The sequence below is a fragment of the Falco punctatus genome (genome assembly GCF_963210335.1).
Source record: "Falco punctatus genome assembly, chromosome: 2".
In the NCBI taxonomy this organism is placed as follows: Eukaryota; Metazoa; Chordata; class Aves; order Falconiformes; family Falconidae; genus Falco; species Falco punctatus.
In genome coordinates, this window is record NC_137581.1 from 77,449,989 (window position 1) to 77,473,712 (window position 23,724).

The 23,724-nt window shown below is 41.7% G+C and overlaps 1 protein-coding gene across 6 annotated transcripts in view; it reads right to left on the bottom strand.

Annotated features, from left to right (window-relative positions):
• The window catches only part of KCNJ6 (potassium inwardly rectifying channel subfamily J member 6), a 192,532-nt gene that overhangs the window by 65,471 nt on the left and 103,337 nt on the right, over positions 1–23,724 (bottom strand). The window contains exon 1 of one of the 6 annotated variants that reach the window (XM_080376617.1): positions 8,703–11,626. The exons of the other annotated variants lie outside the window; for them this stretch is intronic. The gene's annotated coding sequence lies outside the window, so the exon portion shown is untranslated. Of the gene's footprint in view, positions 1–8,702; positions 11,627–23,724 lie in introns of those variants that run through there. 6 annotated transcript variants of the gene reach the window in all.

Genomic DNA, 23,724 nt, shown 5'->3' on the forward strand with positions numbered 1-23,724 from the left:
GGTCAGTCTGTGGCTTTGTCTACAAAGCAAATCGAATGCACGAAAGTAAAATGGACTCAACTCATGGTTTTGGTTTTTTAATATTTTTTTAGTAGAATCAGAAAAAAAGATTGGATAGACATATGTTAGGTTTCAATTCAGATTTTTTCTTACCTTTGTTTGATTTGAATGAAAACCCATATACCCTTTCTGCAATGAGCATCAGCTATACAGGATTTTATACCCATCTACACATGAATCTTTTAAAAGATATATTTACACAATTACAAGTATGATATCAGACCCAACATGACTGAACGTGTAAGTCAAAACCACAAAATTGTTTCCATGTCAACAAATAGTAACTTTTTGGTCTTGAAATAAACAATTCAATGGTGTCTAAATGACAATTTACTGTGTTATTTCACTTAAGTTATGTAATAAAGCAAATAGGCCTATAAACTTTTCTGAAAAAAAGAATCAAAGGAGTTGCTGTGAAATTGCTATAATTGCTGTAATTGCTATTATCCTTTTTTATAGGGAAATGTGTAGCAAAAAAAGAATTGTAAGCACTGAAACATTTTGTAAATTCGAAACAATTCAACCAACAGAATTTTCCAATATATTTTATGAGAAAAAAGGCATTTAATTTCAGACTTCCAAAAATGTGGCATTTTGTCTGTGAAGTACTGAAGTGTATGAGCTTTTATCAAATTTCAGAATTTGAATTTTCACTCCTTTTTCATAGTAAAATTTTACCTAGCTTTAGGAAACAAAGTTGTTCAAAAGGATGAAATAATATATTGGAAGGATTATATGAAAGACTTTGTAATGCCTATTTTGAGTGAGGTGGGAGGTTTCTGTTTGTTTTTCTCACTTTTTATAAAACTATGTAAAAGTCTTTTCGATTTACTCTTGCTTTGTCTTATAGTTTTTTTATAGTCTGTCTGAAAATAACCCGTCATTCTCCAGGATTGTCCCAAGCATGAATCACTAGATCAGTTTCCTCTCTAAAAATAAGGTACTTTGAGAGGTAACTGGAACCTTTCTGAAAGAGTAGAAATACTTAACGGCATCAGGCTCTCATGTTCTCCCAGCTGGCTAGATTGCAACGTCAAGGTTCTGCAAATCTGTTAAAAAGTCTTGATGCCGTTTGATTTTGGGTGGCTGCATGTAGAACCTAATACAAAAATAAAATACTAGCATGGATTTAAATTTTCTTTCTACCGTCTGTATGGATCTTACCGGAACAGGCTGAACCGGTATTATGTTTTTTAAATAATGACGTTTTAGATGGTACATTAGCCTTCAGCTAGCAAAGCCCATCTATCTTTATTGGAGCTAGCAAAGCTCGGCATGAAATAATTCAAAGCTTTCATAGCCTTTAGATGTCTTGAGAGAAAAGAGTAGTTCTGTTTTTCACACATGTCCTGATTTGTATAGGGAGAAGATCTACTTCTGAAATGTATGAGCTATTTTTCAGGGATTTTCTCATAGACATCAGAAATACAGATTTCTCTTGTTAAAGCTAGTATGTGAAACAATAAACAAGCTGAAATAAAATGAGAATTCTATGTCTTTTTGAGTCAGATACATGTAGTCAGACTCAAAGAGAGTTGATAAAGGAGTTGACCTTTTAAAGAGAAAACCGCTCCTGTGCAGTAAACAAAAGTATTGAGCCCACAGAGGAGAAATTTTGATAAATGGACTGGTAACAAGAACACACTTCTTGTTCATCCAAAAGCGAAACTAAATGGAAAACTGAGATGGTAAAAATAGAGCTTGGCTGCTTCAGAGCGGCTTTCCATGCATGAAATGAGTGGAACATTTGCAAACAAATCAGCTTGTGTATTGGTAGGTTTCTTTTTTTCTTCCATTTAAAACTAGCTGAAAGCCCATTTGTGAGGCTGAGGCCAGTGGCAGAAGGGTAATGCTTTGCGGGGAATGATGCAGGATTTCAGCTGCTTGTCTTGGTGCCTGAGTCCCCCAGCAGCTCAAGCACCACGGGAGCCCACCTGGCTGTTCTAAAGGATGTGACTAGTGGATTTGTAGATGCCCAGGGTTTCTCAATAGGGACAGCAGTTGCAAGAGGCGGCTTCTGGATCACAGAATGTGAAATGGCAGAAATGCACATGGATTCATTTTTAATGAAATGACAAAAGCTTTACAGGGCCTTCCCTAGAGGTCTGATTGTGCTCTTCTGGTATGTGTGTTGATGTGGGAGCACCAGAGGACATGGGTGTGTGTGAAAAAAATGAGGATTCTGGGATGTCAGAGATGTGGCGGAACAGTAGGCAGGCAGAGTGAAATATTTGAGCACTGGCATGGGTATGTTTGAGCAGGCAGAAACAGAAAGCACAGGCAGGCAGCTGGTGAGAAAGGAGGTAGGAAGCACTACAGTAATGAAGCTAGGGGACCAGATTTGTATTTGAGAGGGTGATGGGAAAGAGTTTGCAGTAATCTGACTTGTCTAGCTTTGTGCATAGGATGAGATTCATTTGTGGTGTTACAGAGAGTATCTTTGTCTTACTCCTTTCAAATCTGGTGGCAAAACAGCTCCTTTATGCTTGAGCTGTAGCTTCCTTCTCGGTGTCCAGGACAAATGATGATGGGATAAATTATGACAGGACAAATTAAAACAGGTGACAATTCCTTTCAGTGACTTGCCCAGTCTTACTCAACTCCTTCACTCTCATCTGGGTTCACAGCTGGTGCTGGATGCCTCCGGACTTGAATGTACCAGCTATGAGGGTAGAGTACCTGCACAGCTCCCCTAGCATCCCATGGATGGTCAAGATGAATCTTTGTATTCCTTATTTCCCACCTGTGATCTGAAGCCCAAGGGCTGCTTGGCTTCCAAACAGTAAAAAATAAGATGATAGTTGTAGAGGAATTATAGAGGAATGAAGGCAGGTTAATTAATATTGATAATATAGAGCTGTGGGCTGGGTTCAGGGGCGGTGGGTTGGCTGATGTGGGTAAGGTGCAGCTGTGGCTGGTTCCTACTAAGTAGTTAAATAGCTCTAAGGTATATAGAAGAGGAGCCCTGGATGAAGAGAGACCTAGAAGAAGCAGAGGGAGGAGAGAGCTCCTTGGATGTAGGAGATACAAGAAGGTAGGCCCTGGGAGAAGCAGAGAGAGGAAGGGGACCTGGATGAGGAGAGACTGGCTGGAAGAGGAGCCCAAAGAAAGAAGAATCTGGATGCATCAGAGGCAAGAAGCAGGGTGGACTGGCCTGAAGATAAGAAACAGCACAGACAGTACGTGAACTTCTGAAACCTTGTGGGAGATTGGTGGCTGTGCTGGGGCAAGGCATGGGAACTACTTATTGAAGTTAACATGGGGTGGTAAAAGCCTTGTTGCAGCTGGCTAGTTTGGATAGTGCTGTGACAGATAGTTACAACTCCACTTGTTCTCAGGGCTAGGAATCACATCCTAACACCAGGTAACATTGCATTGTACATGTGTGTGGATGGTCGCTGGGCCTCACAAGGCCATGGAAGAACTAGAGAAGGCAACAGAGATGGGCAGCTAAATGGGTGGAGTCCCAGCACCTGCAACTCGAAGCGATGGTAAGAAGAGCCTGGACTCAAGTTTAAAGAGTGTGAAGGTTGAGAAGGACTATGTGGAGATAGAGAATAGAGAATCCCACAGCACCCTGGATCTTGCACAACTGGTAGGAAACTGGTTTTAAAACAGTTGCAAGAAAGTATTCCTTAACAGCAGGTAGTGGCTTCAGAAGCTTACTGCCCTCGGGAGGCTGTGGAGTTGGGTAGTATCAGGAAGTTTGAAAGTGGTTTGACGAGCCCATAGACAAGAGTCCTTTGAATAGACAGTGAAAGGATGGGGCAGGGATACTCCCTCCAAGAGGGTTAATGCAGGAGGTAGGATTGCAGGGGAGTTGGTGGGAAATGGACCACCGTGCTTACATGCTCCCTCTATCACGGCACAGTGAACACTTTTCTTGTATTCTCCCAGTTGTATAATGTACATGTTTCTCTTTTTGAAGTCATTGACATGCCCTCTCAGGTTAATGGGGAGGTTCATGAGAAGTGGATGGATGCTAAGAAAAATATTTTATCTCTGTTCTGGTGGGTTAACTTTGTTGTTCATGTAAAGGCTGATCGGTTGATATCAGAGGTGACTGGGCCTTACTTCACTGCTATAAAACTATTTATGAGCTCAAAACCAGAGTCTTAAGACTTGATTTTTTCCTAGCCTTGCTAGTTTCAAAGGACATAAAACAATATAGATTGTCTGCAGATGTGGTAACTAACCAGCATTGAACAAGATGGATACAAAGAACTTCTTGGAAAAAAATTAAAATTTCAAAGCAGCTCTTTCTTTTAATGGCTAGTACGCAGAAGGAGTCTGAGTTCCTTTCAGACATTGAACGGGCATCCTCATTTGCCTTCACAGTACGGTTTTGTAAATAACTGGCTTTTAGACTGGTGTCCTCAGATTGATTTGGATGGGATTTTTTTTCAGAGTATCTGGCAGTTAAAAATGGGATTCAACAAATTATTCTCCCTGTCTATAAATAACAGTTTGGATTTATAACTCAAAAAAAATGATAGTCATAAGTTGCCCCTGAGCCAGCAGTGTGCACTTGGGGCCAAGAAGGCCAATGAGAGCCTGGGGGGCATTAGGAGCAGCGTGGCCAGCAGGTCGAGGGAGGTGATCCTGCCCCTCTGGAGTGCTGGGTCCAGTGCTGGTCTCCCCAGTTCAAGAGAGATGAGGAACTACTGGAGAGGGTCCAGAGGTGGGCTGTGACAATGATGAGGGGACTGAGGGCATCTCCCTTATGGGGAAAGGCTGAGAGAGCTGGACCTGGTCAGCCTGAGAAGACTGAGGGAATATTATTGATGCATACCAATATCTTAAGGGCAAGTGTCAAGAAGTTGGGGCCAGGCTCTTTTCAGTGGTGCCCAGCAACAGGACAAGGGGCAATGGGCATAAACTGCCACACAGGAGGTTCCATATGAATACAAGGAGAAACTTCTTTACTCTGAGGGTGATGGAGCACTGGAACAGGCTGCCCAGAGAGGCTGTGGAGTCTCCCTCTCTGGAGACATTCAAAGCCCACCTGGACGTGATCCTGTGCAACCTGCTGTAGGTGAACCTGCTTTAGCAGGGGGTTGGACTAGATGATCTCCAGAGGTCACTTCTAACCCTGACCATTCATGTCATTCTGCGATAGACAGGGAGGAGCAAAGGCAGCTGTGATTCATAAAACATGTTCCTCTTCTTATGTTACACAGACTTGGTTATTACATAGGGTTAGTAGTCTTGGATTTGCCTTTGAGTAATGCAAAGACAGGGTTTGATCTTGGGCTGTCCTTTATGTCTGTTGCTTACTGTGGGTATTGGGAGTGAGGAAGGGTGCAGGAGAGAGGTAAGCAGGGTCTTAAGTCTTATTGATCCTCTTGGGAATGCCACCTGCATTGCTTTATTAATCTAAACCACAAATATAATACTGTTTCTGTATGTAAAGCTGTGTTTTCCTCCTTAGGAAAAATAAAAAATACTTAGTTGAAATATATTTACCTAGTTTGACGCAAGTATACAGACTTTAAGCTAGAATACTTAAAGCGTCATTTTTTCAGTCAATAAACTATTTCCCACTGAAATGCCTCACAGCCTACATCTCTATATAACTTTTGGGCACATCTAGGATGATGCTAAAAGTGAAGCTTTAGAAGAGTTGATACTTTGCAGTATCAATTGTGGGAGGATCGGTGTGGCTGAGAGTTACCCAGACAGAACCTATAGGTAGAAAAGTGGAAAATCTGCCAGTTTACTCTGGCCTTGTCACTTTGGGAAGTTTTATCATAATTATTACAATTTTTATAAGGACTAGATTAAGATTTTGTGCTTGTCTCTGACTTTCACACCTCCCATATATCTCAATACAGACCTTATTTGTGTAAACAAATGCATATTTATTTCCATCTACAAAGAATGTGTGGGAGTCGTGTGTGAAACTAATAATGAGGGCCTGAGATACGTGGAATACAAACCAATGAATATGTGTTCAGGAAGACTGGGGGAGACAACACAGAAACCTCTTTCTTATCTGTATACAAACACGTATTTTTTTCCTGTCAGATACTGAGCTCTGAAATGGTGACTAAACCTTTTATTTTGGGGCTGTTACTCCTCCTCCAGCTTGTGCGACTGGTATTTCATTCTGGAAGGCCAGTACATGAAGCTGCATCAGAGACATTTTTATCTGATGCTTCCTCAAGCAGACAACCAGGAGCACTAGCAGACCAAGCATTGCCTTCTGCCCGATGTGTTTGGCTGCTACAGATAGCCCTGGACCTACTGTTTTCCTCTGAAGCCCAAAAGAGCAGCGAGTTTGTAAAACAGCAGAGGAACCTGGAAGGATCAGCAGCACTAAAGTGAAGTGGGAAAAGCACTGCTTCCTCTAGCCACAGATTGCCTCTCTCCTTGGAGGGTGTCAGAGGTAGCGAGCAGGATTTACCTGCTCACATACGCAACACTGGGAAGGCAGCCTGGATAAGGGTGTTAAATGTAATGCAGTGAGACGTTCACTCCTTTGACACCTCTGCTAATGTTGGAATAAAAAAGAAAATAGCATTAAGTACTTTCTGTGGACTCTTGGGTAATAGGAGATACTGGTCTCCCCACATTTCTCATTTTTGTGTATGTATAGGGACCCTAAACTGAGGGTCCCAGGCAAGCTTCTTTGTTTGGTAAACAGGGGGTTGGGAACAAAGAGACTTGCTGCTGCATGGTCATTGAAGCCTTCCAGGGGCTTGGTCTCACCTCTAAAATAGAGAGAATGTCACTTACGGACCTTCAGAAAGAGTGAGGAAACCACAACAACCCACATTGGGTGTTCCTTGTGCAGGTACCAAAGAAGCTGCAATGCCATCTCTAAGTTAATCTTCAGTTTGAGTTCTGATCTGTACAAGGAGCTGATGCCTTGAACTGCCACAGGACTGCTTCCAGTGCACAACATGACAGGCACTACACCTTTACTCTGTTAATATATTTATTATCACTGTCGTCTTATACAGAGCAAGCTCTGCTAGCAACATCTGGCAAGCCATTAATAACAGCTGACTGTGATAAATGTCTATTAGTTACAACTGATTTCAGCATTTTATGGCTGACCTGAGCATAAGCAATCAGACCATACTACTATTCACATGTAAATTAAGTACAAGTTCCTATTGCAAGGATGCTGGGCTAAATGGGCAACCTCTTGCTTCTCATCTGTGATCAAATTGCCTGACTTGTTGCTTTCACCTTCCCTCTCTTACAATTACCTTGATTATTTGTTTTTATATTTAACATTAGTTTATCTTGTCTCTGGTAAAGCCTCCCTGTCAAACCAATATGCAACAGCCCTTCCTCGCTCATCCTCTCAGTACTGTTTAAGTATGCTGTTGTTATTGGGTCCAGGCAAAATTAATAATAGGAGATAAAAAATGCAGCTGGGTGCACTGGTAAATACATTTGTAGGAGGCAGCAGTGCATTATATTATCTGCACATTGGCAGGGGATAAGCAGTGCTCAGTGCTGCTCACAAAAGGCTACTTCTTTGGCAGACTGAACAAATTTGATCTTATGTGGTGTTATCCTAGGAACATTAATGCAAACAAGGGTGGCCTGGAATCTCATCTAAGAGGAGTCACAGCTTAGTCAGGAATTGCAGGGTGAAATTTCAGGGGCCAGACTATGCTATGTACCGGATTTAGCAATTTTAAAAGACTTTTTAACCTTTTGATTAAAAAGACGCCCAGCATTTGTTCTCCTCCACCTCCTCATAAAGCTGTCACTGTTTTCAGTCCTTCTGTTCTGTTCTCTTCCTACTTAAAATAAAATGAAACTGTTGTCCTTCGGTCAAGTGACTTTGAGCTGGAGAACAAGTCTGTATGCACAGGAGGGAACACTTCCACTCTATTTTCCTATGTAAAGCCAGGACCATTGGATAAAGCAGGGGACTGGCAATTATGCTGCATGGGATCTCCAACCTGGCAAGGCACTTAAGACTGGACCCAGCGCTGGCCTCCAATCCTATTTTACTTGATCAAGTGCTCAAATTCTTGTCAGGTGCAAAAAGCACAGGATGAACCTTCCCCAGACCCTTTGTACTCCTCGCACCTACATGCTTTAGTTCAAGTGGCTGTTGCTGAAGTGGCCCTGGTGCTTTCGCAGAGGGCTGCAGAGCCCTGTATGCAATGGGCTTTGGCACTGACAACCGGGAGCCACCAATTGTCACAAAGAGGTGGCCAGCTCTGAGCTGTAACACTTTTGGTTTGGGAGATACTTTTTTTTTCCCCCTTCCCTTTTACAAGATGCAACTTCAGAGGAGAAAGAATGTGAAAGCTGACTATGTAGTGCAGTAAACTCCAGGACAGATTATTTCCTACAACTGAGGCTCTGCCCAGCTCCATGCTGTGGGTGGATCTGGGTGCTGGTGAGGACTCCTGGCTCTGTGCCTGCTAACTTCAAGCAGTGCATGCCCAGGGCAGAGGGTTGCCTGGGAGGATGTGTGGGAAGCTACTTTGCCAGCTGCTGGCCCACAGGACTAATGCATACGGGGAGTTTGCGTAGTGGGGGGACTCAGGGGGAGGCAGTTTTCCATTAGTACGCTGGAAAGGAAGATCTGCCCATAATGCACAAGGGGAGAACAGTAAGTAGGAAAAAAAAAAAAAATAACCGTCTTGGTGAAGGGATCTTGGGTTTACCTGGTTCTCTTTATGTGTTCAGAGTCATATGTGCAGATGGGAGAACAGGGGAAAGGCAACTCACACAGCTCTTCCCACTGGAGGTGCACCCCAGCCTGCTTTCAGGGTGGTGAGTCTTCATTTTTGTAGGCCTTAGCCTACATGCAGTTTATAGCTCCAAGCCTAGCTTACATTGGATAAGGAAAAAAATAGAAAGAAGATATATGCAAATTTGTTGTTAAATATGGAAGTAACTTTCTGTATCCAGTTAGCTCTCTTGCAAGTGAGGGCAATAGAGAAGGAAAGGGACCTGAGATGTGTTTCATGGGGACCTGAAACATGGGGACCAGGACAGTCGGTACCTGAAACCACTCTGCCCTTTGGCTATAGTACGAGAAGATAATGTGGATGCCTGCTTGGATTTACATTTGCTAATATACTTTGCGGGATTACTAGCAAATCTGCTTGGTTTCATTGTGAAGGGCTTGCTGATTCCTGACAGCCTGATGTACTTCAGCCCTCCTGGAGATGGTGAGCTATGAAGGAGGGGCCTGAAGGGGGTTCAGAGGTGGGTTTAGCCTTCCCTGTCTTTGATAGCATTAGCCTGATAGGAAGCTGGGTGTGAAGTAAAACACTTCTGCAGTGGGCTGGGGCTTGGATGCAAATGTCCCCATACTTGGATATATGTGAAAGGCTGTACTCTCACACATTTGTAGCACTTGTCCTCCACAGAGCGCCTTCGTGGCTGTTATACCAACTCAGAAGCATTTATGTCTCTATTTTCTGCTCATTACCTCTCTTCAAAGACAGTGAAGAAACTTCCAATTAGTTTCATGGTGCAAAAGCAAAGGTAAATACAACTGAGGAAGGACAGCCTTCTGATGATGTAAATATTCTAATATTCTAAGGAGAATAAAAATTTACAACATCCTATTCCTACTATGGAGACAAGTAAAAAGATCCTGTTATTGACTCCTCGGAGACCATCACTGTACCCTGATTCTCTAGAGTTTCAGTTTCCTATTGCAATGCTGCTCCAACAGGAACTGATTTGAGTTGTGTTTGCTCCCATGTGAAAGGTTTTGCAGAACTGATCTGTTGGAGCGCACATTCCATATTGGGATTTGCAGAACCCTGAGCAATCATTTAAAGTTGCATAGAAGTAACCTATTCAGTAATTTTAATGGACATGCTGATATTTAGCTGTAATAAATCCACTTTGATGAGGACAATCAGAATTCCTGCTAGCTGCAAATTCTAAAGAAACTTTTTCTATGGAAAGGAATATTAGAAGTATTGAAAGCATTTCATTTTTCTCCTGGTCCTTGCAAACATCAGTATGAAAGAAATGTGATGATCACTCTATTAACAAGGGATATTATTAGCACTTGCTTACATTTCATAGTTTGTGCTCTCTATGAAGTGGTGGATGCATGTTAACTCTTTGGAATGGAAAAGTGAAATGCTCTGAAAATGCACTGAATCTATTGTTATAAATGAAGGGATTCAAAGAGGGGAAAACTGTAGTTGTGGAAGATAATAAGTTAGTTGCAATGGAATAATGCAGTAAAGAAGACTTAGATGGTGTGTCAATATTTCCTTTTTATTTCTTTTCACTAGGCTGTTCATCCTCAATAACTTTTTGGTCTAAAATCAAAAAGGAATACAATTGATTTCCAAGTTGCACTAGGATGTCTTTGAATGTAAAAGCCAATGCGGATGTTCTGTTTTCCTTTTCCCTTGCCGTTTTCTTTGCATTTTTATAACTCCTCCTGATTTTTAGAACTTTGTAGCACAGCTTTTGGTTACAAAAATGGTAGAAATCAATATCATCTTAATATCTTGTGTCCTTATGGTCTTTTTAGAATTGTGCATTATTCTTGCATGTTTTCAAAGGCATTGTCAAAGTGCCAGTCTGGCTAATGTAATTTATCAGCACAAGCACCCTGAATACTTCAAGTTATCAGATGTTAAACTCTTCTCACCAAATATGCTGAATAGTCCAGCAACTATTGAACTTCATACTTGTGGGTAGAAATGCAGAGCTTTGAAAGAGTCTTAAATTTCTGGGTTGTAGACAGTGTTAATCATGGAGGAAAAATAAGTAACGGGCAATGAGAAATCAGGGAAGCCATAGTGGAGACGTTGGTCTGCCTTTTCAAATACAGTTTACTACCCTGGCTCTGTCTAAACAATGTCTTTCAGCATTCAGTACCTAGCATTAAAGTAATTATTCATGCCAAGGTAGTTGTTAAGACTATCAATATCACCTCTACTTTCTATTGTGGAATCTGTCAGCCCATTAGAGTATTTCAGATGAGGCAGTTGGCAGCTTTATGTTGAGCACTAGCCTAGTGTGCACACATGCTGTAAATCCAGTCACCTCCTACCAGTTGTGGTCTTCTACATTTTCTTCTACATATTCTTTTTCAGTAAAAAAAAAGAAAAAAAAAGAAAAAAGAAAAAAAAAATCCCTTCCCTCATACAGGCTCTGTCTTCTTTCTTTTTCACCCTAAATAATATTTTTTAGACTAATGCCTCCCCCAAAAAGCTCCCTCAGTAATGATGCCCTTTGGACTGAAGTTAAACAGAACATTGTACTCAAGGGGATATGCAATGGTCCATTTCAGACTGGGGTGGATATCAGGGGGAAGAAGACATCTGAATGCCAGGAGTCAAAAACCTGAAAATCTCACTGAAGAAATGTAAATTTGAAATGCACAAACTTTTCTTTTTGTTGAGACTGTATTCTGTAGTAAACAGTTCAGTGCAACGGAGAATGCGATATATTTTGCAGGTGTGAAGCCTATTGTACAGAACGAGGGGATTTAGGAAAACTTAAATAACTGTCCTCAAAGAAGCTGCTAAGAAGGGAATGCCATGCAGAGGGTAAGAGTACAGCTGCTTTGTCTGTGGACACGGGGCGTATTCAAAATTGCACTTGGCCATGGAGCTGCTATTGGGACATTGTCTGGCAAGAGTGGCTTTTGTCAACAGCAGCATTTTTGGGGGCAAGGGAGGAAGTCTTGTGATCTGAAAATGTTCACCCTAAACTGCAGGTTCACTCAAGGGTCACTGATTTTTCCTTTATATCTCTGATGTTTCCTCCTACTCAGAAAGCATTTTACCTTTTTTCGAGCTTTGTCTCAAGTGACTGTAAAGAAATTAAAACTTTGCTATTGTAAAATTAAGGAGTTAAAAGTTTTCACATTGTTACAGTTTTACTAACTGTGACTATTTGGACCTCAATTTCATACTACTACTTTTTCCAGAATTTTCCTAAAAGTTTTGTGTTTTTAAGCACATCCATTGCTCTTCTGTTAAAACTTTTGACACTACCAGACCTAGTTAGTTGTGTGTATCTGTAAACACACTCACTGCAAAAGACAGGATGTGAACTGCAATTTTTATGGCAATGGTAAGGTTATTCTTGGGAATAAATGTATGTTTTGTTAAACCAAAACATCATCATATCACTTTGTTTTCATTTCTTTTATTGCTTGAATTAGAGGGAAGTACCTAGGAGAAAGAAGCAGCCCAATTATGTTTTTTGTTGTCTGAGGAAAATGCAGAGCTTCCTCCACCTGGAAAATTGAGCTTTAGTGTGAATGTAATTATCACACTCTGCTCCTAGCAGCATTCTGTCTGCAGAACAGCAAGGCAGACTCTTTTCTTTCTTTTTCAATAAGAAAACCCCAAACACCTAAGAGTCTTCAAGCATCCCTGGCCTGCACATTTGAAAGTTTAAACTGTATCACTGAGAAGGACAGTCTAAATGTTGTATACAGGTACTTACTTCTCAGGTAGACATTTCAACAGGGCCTCTGTATTTTCCATTCTGCCCCTCCAAGAGCTCCCACGTAAACAGTATTATTAGAATGAATTCTATACACAGCATACGGCCTTCTGCTTGTTTATTCATGTACTGCTCTGGCTGAGGGTCTCCTGTCCCCTCTAGTGGCTGGGTGGTGGAAAAAACACCCCACCCTATCTGATCCATGTTTCCAATGCTTCCCTTCTAGTTTTTGGAGTAAACTTATGTCGGATCTTTGCTTTGGCTCTCTGCCCATTTGTGGAACTTCTTACAGCTGGTAAGGAAAACCCCAAGTGGAAAATGAATATGGCAGCTGAACAAGAGATGATGTGTCATATAAGGTGGTTTTTATTCAGCAAGGACCTAGAGTTCTTCCAAAACTATGTCAAAAAGAGAGCAGAAGATAATTTCTGAAGCAGAATCTGATCATTTACCTTTCTTTTTCTACTCAGAAACATCTCACGATTTCTTGGCACTCATGTTGGAAAGTGTTTGATAAATATTTCTGGGACGTTCTTCCCTTTCCACTTTCCCTTGATGAACCGGTCCTAGAGTTTGCTGCAAATATTTAATATATTGCATTTAAAATCTGGACTTGGTTCTCCATCTGGGACTAGTCACAAAAATCCCATGCCATTGTTGCTGTTCCCTGGTTGGATGGGTTGGAGAACACATGGAAGCTCTGAATTTGTCACCAGAGTCATCAGTGTGGCTGAAATCCCTGAGCTTATGCATTCATGCAGCGTAGTGGCAGTGCCCTGCTGCACAGGAAAACCAGCCTGGCTCCTGAGCAAGCTGTTGGCATACCAGTAGTGCAGGGCCATGCCTGAACTCCTAACCCAGGGAGGACACCTCCTGCTCATGGAGAGCTTGCCTTACACACACCTGTCTCCTGCTGTGCGTTGTCTGTGCCTGGGCATCCCCCGAGGGTGCATGGCAGCACAGGTCTCCAAAGGGGATAACCTACCTTTGGCCTTGGAGCTCCCTGAAAGGTAGTCTGCTGGCACAGTTATGCCTGTGAGAAATAGCACAGTCAGGAGGAGAAAAGCAAAGAGGTTTTTTTGTTTAAAAGGTTTTTTCTGAGGGCTGGCATTGCTCTGAGAGAGACCGAGTTATTGCAAGATGCTCACACTACTGCAGGGTTAGCCATACACTCCTTTTGTTTGCCATTTTGTTATGAAGGATGAAGTCTCATCCTCTAGGAAGAGTTTTGAGAACACTCTCAGAGATGCGGTGAGTCAATACAGCTCACCCAATACAGCTTTTCTGGCAGGGATGTTCAAGTCACTTGAAAATTAATGAAGTCCTTTCTGACAAGTGTCTGCTGAATCTTTTTATATAAATAATTATTTCATTTGTTCTTTAAATGCTTTAGCCTCAGGATGCTGCTTAGAAGAAAAAAAATCTTACTAAAATGATAGCAGAAGTTGATGCTTACAGGCTATGAAAAGGAACAACAAAACAGCCATTAACTGGTGGTAACCAGTGATTAAGAAAAAGTTGCACAACTTGCTTTCAAGTGGATTATTCAGTGCCCAGTTGTATTTTGCTGCATTTCTGTGCTTCCCATCCTTGGGAAGATCTAATGTGTTCAATAAATTACATCAAAGATTTTTGTCTAGCTGTTGCAAGTTCTATGGGAGCAAATGAAGGATGCTGTGCATTAGCTTTACGGATAATATCACCTGACCATATTCTGCAGACCTGCATTCACCTCAGCACTGCCTGAGGACCATGTCGTCTACCTCCCCAGACTATGTGCTGAATATTGCGGGTGAAATCCAACAAATGAATTTGAAGCTTAATTCAAACAATATTACCTTTCGGTTGCAGAACTTTATCAAACATCTTAACAATGGATTTTTTCCTAGCATATAAAACCATAGGAACACCGAGGGACATAAATTAGAAAGGCAAAATAAATTAAGTTGATTTGCTCTGTTAGTAAAAATTTCTATAAAGGTTTTAAAGGTATTTTTTTCTGTTAGTGGTTTAGCAAATAATGAATTTGAATCTGTTCTGAATACTGGACAAACACCAACAAAATTTTCCACTTTGATTAAGTTTGAAAGGAAGAAGCATTACATTTAGGTTTTTTTCCTCTTTGCATTTTGATTTTTGAACCTTTATGTTGCCTCTGCAATCGTTACAGAGAAGAAACTCCCTTTTTGTATTGAGATTTCATATAACCATGATTCCAGAAGGTGAAAAACACCCATAGTGTTCAAAGACTTTTAGGCAGCATAGTGAAAATAACTTTTTGGGAGTACTCTGCCTGCTTTCACTGCCTGCTCAGGCTTCCAGTCTCAGCTGAATCATAGAAACCTGAATATAGCCCTGCCTGATGACCCCATCCAGACTTTAATTTTAATTCATTCTGTAATATGCATTATGTGGATGATTTAAAAAATTAGTAAAGATGCTTCATAAATATTTTTTCTAAGCATGCTTGGCTTGCATCTGAAATAAGAAGTGCTTAATAGGTATCCAGTCACCACCAAAATGCATCCTTAAATTTTAGTGTGAGCTCATTATAAAACCATGGTAACAGGACTTTGAAATTGCTAATCTACAAAAGTGAGATTAAATACTTTTAATCACATATTTGGTTTTGCTACCCAGTTGCCTACAAAATCCCAGAAATCTTCATGTAGTATGTTTTATCATGCATTGGAACTTGGTCGGCAGGTGTAATTCACTTAGGACTGCTATCAACATGCACATTTAAAATAAGCTGGTTGCTTTCAAAACCCTAAATTAAGAGGCTTAACTGTTAAAGCCAGAAGCCACAGATTCCATGGAAACCAAAAGTACCTTAGTCAACAGAGATATAAAGTCAAATGTACATTTCTTCATTTTGATTGTCCCTTGCAAGTAATTGCCTGAGCAACCGAGGTTGTACCGCTGTCTTTGGAAGCCTGTAAATTAAGTACAATTAACAAGATTTAAGAAACAAAGCAAAACATTTGAACCTCCAGGAGAGTGACAGTTAAAAAAAAGACCTGCAGAATTTTTAACACTGAAAATGGTTGAAGCTCTTGTTTCAGCTCTGTGGCTGTTCGCTCAACATGGAATGATTTCCTGATCATGACTACAGTGTGTTAGCAGGGTTTGTAGCTGTTCATCTGCTACCTGCCAACACACAAATCGCTAAATGTGTTGATTTTCCTGATCACAGGGGCACAGTCCTGCAATCCAGCACTGTACATGGAATTCACTAGTTGCAGTGGGAGTTACATGCCTTGCTCTAACTTCTTTGGGTTCAGTACTTTTCCATGGTGGGTCAGACAGACTCTGAAAACCAGAAAACTTTCTCTGAAAACTTTCCCAGAAAGTGCTTTCATTTCAGATTTCCAAGATTCTTCCCAAGAGACGAAGTCTAGATCTAGATGTGTTAGAGGTATTGTATGAAATCTCAATGTATAACACACTTGCTGACTTTTGTGCACCTTCGCAAACCTAAACTTCAGCCCATGGCTGTTTAAAGACTTGCAGGTAAAGCTGGCCAGGGAACAATTTGTGTTTCGTGACAGCTTCTGCATTTTTTGTGACAGCTTCTGAGGTTGTGAAGTTTTCCTTCTGCACTGAAGGAAAACCAAATCCTTAAGAATGCTTTTTATGAAATGGACCTGTGGGAAACATCTCTTTTTGTCTTGGCAGGATCAGATTTTTCAACCTGTTTTCCCTTCTGCAGTCCCTCTAATCCGAAAGCCCAGGTCAAAGACTTCAAAACCCCTTCCCAGTGCCAGTTTTTCTGAAACTGGACCCCACCTTGTTAGGCATTTTGGCTTTCAAAGAAAAATGTTTTTCAAGAAATTTTTTGTCAGAACCATTCCAACAAGCTCAGCTTTCTGGGGCACATGGTCCTTGCTCCCCTATCAAGCTACGTGTGGAAACAACGTAATATATAGGGACCTGATGGACTGTGGGACTTTCCTCATGCCCATTTACTTGGACCGTGAAGCCACCGTAGGAAATACAGGGTAGGATAAAGATTTTGTGCAAACTGTGTAGAAAGCACTGAAGTTCTGGACATCTCTGGTGAGCTAACCTGGACAGTGGGAACCTAAGGAAAAATCTGGGAAGTGAGGAGGAGCAGGACACATGCTTGATTGAGGGAAGTGTGAAATGTTTCTACAGCTTTACTGTTCCTATGTCTTTTCTATCTTGTATTTAATTAAGCTGTTACTAATATCAAGCTGTTTTGTCTTTTCATGTGAGAAGTAGCATATTGTACCGTAGTTTTGAGAAATAGCCAAGGCCTATATGAGACAGAGCAGCGCTTGGAACATTGTCTTCCATCCAGGAACTGCCAGCTGTTGTGCCCTACATCAAGACTAAACCATCCACTGGGGAGCAAGGGACATAAGGAAGACATTTTCTGGGACAAACAGGCTAATCAGTCAGAGAGGAGGTTTTCTGGGTTACTGCTGATATGAGAAGGCTCTAATGTGACTATTAAGCACTGAGCAGCCTTTGATCTGTGAGTCAGTCATTCAGTATTCTTGACCCAATGAGGGCACGTCTGCTCCTCTTTGATCCATGGGGCAGACTCTGGTCTGATGATCTGCTTTTCCCAGGGGTGTGTGTCTGGTTGCAATCTGTTAAGTGGACACAAAAAAGTTGTCTTAGCAAAAACTGGCAACTTTGTAAAATCCCAGAATTTTATGGACAACAGATGTGTTTGTCAATCTAATTTGCTATCAAGGCTACCTAGATAACTACGGTGTGTGCAGCACATTAGGCATGATCTAAAGCAGAAAATCTATGACATTGGATGACACACAAAGTACAGATCAGTCTCTTTTCTGTTTTAGCTGGGGCACTGCCACTCCCCCTTTGCCACATCTGCTTTTTCAATCCATTCAGTTTAGGACCTGCTGGCACCTGTCACCTCATCCCTGATGGTAACATTCAGATGGATTGACCTGTTCTCTCTTGGCACATACCCAAATGGGTGTGATCCCACTGCACTGTGTTGCTTCCTCCATCTCTCCCAGTCCTGTTCACCTTTCCTCACCCCAAAATAGCCCCTTTTGTTTGCTCCTACGGAAAACATAGCAGTTGTGGTAAATAAAGCCTATCCAAATTTGTTCTGTTTGGTCCTACCTTTTTGTGAAGAGGGGATGAATTAAGTGTTGTTTATACCCTGAAATAAAACAGAAGTATTTACTGATTTCTATTGCTTGTACTGCAATGACTCAATGTATTAGGACAAAATGCTATTTAGAGTAACGAAAGGAATGGATACTTCAGTGACAGCATTGATTTTGATCTAACACAGATTAATATCTTATGCTGGTACAATGCAAATCACAGCCAAATGAGATTTTCCCTCACTGCAACAGAAAATTATTAAAAAGCAGTGCTTAGTAAATGCATTAACATATGGTGATATGACTGTGGTTTTGTCTGCACTCCACAGTGCTCATGGAGAATGTGTTAAAATCTCCCTTCCCCCAGCTCCTTAAGCAGACATTTCCTACTCTGTGAAAAGCAAGTAAAAAAAGACCAGAGCTTCTGTTTCTAATTTTTGTGTTTAATATCAGTTCTGATTCCAGTTGCTCAAGGCCAAAACTGTATTTCTCTTTCACATTTAGCCTGGAGAAGCCTCCAGGGACACCTTAGTGTGGCTTTTCAATATATAAAGGGGGCTTATAAGAAAGATGGAGAGAGGCTTTAGCAAGGTCTGTACTGACAGGACAAGGCACAAGGGTTTTATACTGAAAGAGGGTAGATTTAGATTGGACAGAAGGAAGAAATGTTTTACAGTGAGGGCAGTGAGACACTGGAATAGGTTTCCCAGAGAAGTTGTGGATGTCACATCACTGGAAATGTTCAAGGTTAGGGTGGCTTTGAGCAACATGATCTAGTGAGAGATGTCCCTGTCCATGGCAGGCAGGTTGGACTAGATGATCTTTGAAGGTCCCTTACAACCCAAACTATTCTACAATTTCTTTTCCTTTCCTTTGGATGCTGAGTGGCAACATGTTACTTAACCACACCTCAGCAGCCGTCCATGGTTAACACAGTGTGTTGTAAAACTAAAGATCCTCCACAAGTCCACATGAAAGATTGATCTCAGGTTTATTTAATTTCACTGCCATATTTGTATATGCAATTCATGTGCTTCTGAGATGCAAGGCATTCAGGACTGTATTCTGTAATTCACAGAAGGAATTAAAAACACATAATGTTAATCAGGAAAGACTTGAATTCCAGTCTCATATTCCAGGTATAAATCATGGAACCACAGAATAGTTTGGGTTGGAAGGGACCTTTAAAGGTCATCTAGTCCAACGTTCCCCCCTGTAATGAGCAGGGACATCTTCAACTAGATCAGGTTGCTCAGAGCCCCATCCAGCCTGACCTTGAATGTTTGCAGTGATGGAGCATCTACCACCTCTCTGGGCAACATGTTCCATTGTTTCACTGCCCTCATTGTAAAAAAGTCTTTCTTATATCTAGCCTAAATCTATCCTCTTCAAGTTTCAGACCATTACCCCTTGTCCTATTGCAACAGGCCGTGCTAAAAAGCCTGTCCCCATCTTTCTTATAAGCACCCTTTAAGTACTGAAAGGCCACAATAATGTCTCCCCAGACCCTTCTCTTCTCCAGGCTGAACAACCCCAGCTCTCTCAGCCTGTCTTCATAGGAGAGGTGCTCCAGCCCCCTGATCATCTTTGTGGCCCCCCTCTGGACTCACTCCAAGAGCTCCATGTCTTTCCTGTGCTGAGGACTCCAGATCTGAATGCACTACTCCAGGTGGTAAGTCACCAGAGCAGAGGGGCAGAATCATCTCCCTTGACCTACTGGTCACACTTCTTTTGATGCAGCCCCAGGTTACGGTTGGCCTTCTGGGCTGCAAGTGCACATTGCTGGCTCACGTCCAGCTTTTCATCTACTAAAACTCCTAAGTCTTTCTCTGCAGGGCTGCTCTCAATCCTTTCATCTCTCAGCCTTTATTTATACTGAAGTTGCGCTGATCTAGGTGCAAGACCTTGCACTTGGCCTTGTTGAACATCATAACGTTCATATGGGCCTACTTCTTGAGCTTGTCCAGGTCCCTCTGGATGGCAAATAAGACTCCTAAATGAGATTCTTCTTCTGGTCCAGACCGTGCATAGCAATGATGTTGAAAGAGATGTTCAGGTCTTTGGCTTCTCTAGTGTGAAGTAGGAATAATTTTGAACACTAGTGTTTTCTGGAATCCAGATAAACACATGTTGGTGTTTTCTAGAGGACTGTGGGACAAAGTGGAGGAGCTGAAACACTCAATGAATTTTAGGTACATTCACTGAAGCCTCGGAAATTTCTGGGTTTAAGGCTATTAATAAAGAACTGAAAATTTCTGGTGGAGTCAAGTTTAACCAAATCTGGACAGCCCCTGTAGTCATGTGTAACAGTCATTCAGGCTGTTAGTGAGAGGCCCACAGAAACACACAAGAAAAAGTAGGACATTAAAAGAAATGTCATTCTGAGAATCATGAGAGTAGAGAAATTAAGTAGGTGCTTTCATTTTTCCTGAAGCTGGGCTTCCTAAAGGAAATACAAATAAAAGAACATCCTTCATTTGTAGCAAAACCAGCCTACATCCTAATCTACTGGGGTTTCCAAGAGATTCCTCAACTTGTTTAAAAGCCTTTTCAAAAACACAAATGAACTTCTATCATGCTATATTGCAAGATAGGTATTTAAAGTTTTAGGTCTCCCAGCCACTGCATACTTTTTAGTGGGAAATGTCCCTTGCACACACTGGTAGTTAATTGCACAGCTGGCACCTTTGGCAAATGAAAGGGTTATAATGACTCTGCTGGAGTTGTTCATTTCCTACGTCTCTGTAACCACTGGCACGAAGCAGCTTTTAGCACTCCCCTGCTGCACAAAGAGTTGCAAACTGCCATGGGACGGGGAGCCCCAGACTGACAGCTAAGAGTGAGGAAAACTGATGTGAGAGGCGGCAAAGAGCTCCTCCAGCTGGGAGCTCCCTTAGGAGAAATGGTGGTAAGGGTCTGATTGCAGATCCTTTACCTCCACACATGGACACTGCTGAGAGAAAACTCATGGCTGTCCTTGTTGTTGAAGGTGCATATGGGGTATCACCACCTGTGGTAGTGTTAGAGGTGCCCTGCCCAAGAGGGCCATCGATAGCCATGGTGTGAGACCTATGTGGCTGAGGGTGTGCTCCATAGCCTGGGAGGTGACAATCCTATCATCTATCAGGTGTCGGTTCCCCTCACGGAGACCTGTTGTATGTGCTGCATTAAAGTCCTCCTCTTCACCAAGCTTAGAGCATGGTGCAATGAACACAACCCCCCACATCATCATGCAGGTGTGACATTAAGACACCAACCTTACAACCAGTTGGCCTAAGTTAATGATGGAGTAAGATATAGGTAACTCCCTTTTGGTGAGAAAGCTGGTGTTAAGGTGAGATAAGCATGTGTCAAAGTCTGTCATTCTTAAAAAGGCTGAGAAAATGAAAAAGCATAAGGGATGAATCTCTGCCTGGTAGATACTGTCTTCACTAGAACCCTGTTGATTCCAGATCTCATGCAAGGTGTGTTGCTAAGAGTGGTGTGGGAAGAAGAAAATCAGACTTTAAGTGAGGAGAAAGCTCCATGCTTTAAATAATCAGCTGCATATATTTTTATTAATCCTATTTTTTCCCTGATTCTTAAAGTTGGCTGGATCAAAATTCCTTGTGGCCCATCAGCCTAACAGCCTCATATAAAGCTGGGGGAAAAGTTTACAGTCAGAGAATACAATGATAACAGAACCATTAAGGCCCATGCCAGACAGGAAGAAGCTATGTTCATTGAGTATCGATTCATATTGGGACCAGAAACTTGCTGAAATGCCCCACTATTTGCCACTAATGTCTGTGCAAGTTCCTGCCCTGTCAGATTTGCTGCCTTTGTTGAGCAGTAGGTTGCTGAGCTGAAAGTGCCTTTTTATCACAATTTAAAAAATAGACATCCAATAAGAAAATTGGCTCCTTTTAGATACTATCTGGCATGTAGCTTGCTTTGTTTGCTTTTCCAAATCTATCACCACCAGCTTTAAATATTGCCTTGATTAGAACATATATAGATATACCTCCCTTTTTTTCTGTTTCATAAAGCAGAATGAAACAAGATTTCTCTGCAAAAGTGGTATTTTGAGTATCCTAAAAGCAACACATTAAGGAAATCACCTTTTCTTCAAATAAGCTGACAAAACAATTCAGTTCATAGTATGAACAAAGTTTCTAGAAAAAAAAAAAAAAAAAGTGGTAGTCACTTGTAATTCTGCACCTGCCAGATGCTATCATGAAATATGGACTTTGTTTAATTGAGAAAGGGTGTCACATTGTTTGAAGAAGTAGCTTGATTTTGTTGGAAGCTCTGTGTTTTGGAAATGGACAAGAAAAACCTGTTTTTTTATCACAAATGACCAGATGCTTATGTACCACACCTCAGCAAAAGATATAATATCTGCATGAAGAAACTCCCTTGAAATCTTTTCATGGATTGCTCAGATTTACGTCTTGGTGGTGCCAAGGCTGAAAAGAAAATTGAAGTAAAATTCACATCTTCCATGATACCTCCTGACATTAGCCATTGCCATTATGATACTCAAGAGCACAGCAGACTGAAAGCATCTTGAATGCACTTTCTTGAATTTCACCAAGGGTGGTTACAAAGAGCATGTCTCTATAGGTAAAAGTGAGACATTGCTTGGTACCTCTTTGGGGTGTAGTCTGAATGTTGCTTGGTATTATCATAAGAGTGTTGAATCGTGGTAAAAAGTAACCTTTTTCACCAGCTGTTCTGACTCTTCCTTGCTGAGATATTGACTCAGCCTTTTCCTGCAGCTTGATACCCTGATTTCTGTATTGTGCCTCTGATCCCTCTCTTTGCCTTGGGGCTGGGCTGCACCACAGTTTCCACCGTGGAAGTCACCCATCACAGACTACATGCATTTGTGCACACATTTGATGTCAGGTGGCTACACTTAGCTTGTTTGCCACTGAATGCTACCTCCTTCTCCAGCTGCACAAGCCTGCAGGTAGCCGGTACCTACCAAGAAAATGCTTTCCAGCCAGGCAGCCATGTCAGCAGCTTCAAACCAAGGGATTCGCTCAATGGATCTACCTGGTGCAGACAGACCTCTCATGGCTTTTAGCTGCTTTACATGAGTGGAGAGAGGGCTGTGGGCTCTTAAAAACAAGGCTTGGGTTCTGTGGCCGCAGAGCCAGGGCAGCTGTCCCAGCAGGGTTGCAGTATGTGGGGTTGTCATGCTGTACTGCACAGTGTGGCGGTGAGGAGTGAAATCCCCCTCCATAAGCCAGTGCTTGAATACCTTTCTGGGGTTTGTTGCTCTTGTTTTTCACCTTGTGCCAGCTGTTTGACCTGACAAACAGGGTTCCCTTTGACATGGAGAACTGCCTGCTGAATAACACAACTCCATCCTTAGCTTGCTGGCTGCCTGCTTGCCTGTCCCCATGTCGTTTCCTATGAAAGATATATTCTTATCTTCTTTTGTGCCCAGATCTGCTTATGTACTCTTTGATTGCCAAAACTTTCCCGCATTCAATGGTTTGATCAGTTCCCAGATGTTTATTTGCATGTATATGTACATCCCAGCAGTCCTCCCCCCACTTTTGTAAAAGCATATAAATATTTGAAACAGAAAACCATGAATGTAATTTCCCCACTTTTCTTATTTTTAAGAAGTACTTCAAATATTTCAGTGTGGGGGAAAAAACAAAAAGCAGCAGAACCCACACTAAGATGTAGCCTTATTACTTGTGCGTTAATAGAAAAGGACTGTACTACTTCTAACTTCTAAAGGAGTTTAATGTTATGTTCTTTCAGCATATGGAGGGTTTGTTTGATACTGACTTGATTAAGATTCTCTTGGGATCTATTCCACATCCTGCCCATTTGTTTCCTTAGACAGATATTGTACATGATCCTCCTCCCTCCTCCCTGGAAATGGCTCATTGCCCTCTGTCTGAACTGCTTTACAAGGACGGTTGTATGGAGACTGTGGTAAAGATGACAAAGCCTGCGGTGCATGCCAAGCAGTGGATGGTTCCTATAGGGGAAAATGCAGTCTGCAGACATCCTGCCTCCAAGTCTGACATCAGAGGCAGCTTTTCCCCTTATCTCCAAGCGCTTACAAATATGCTGTTAGGCATATCTTTTGCGTGAAGTGCTGGGTTTGTAAGCTGAGACAGGTGCA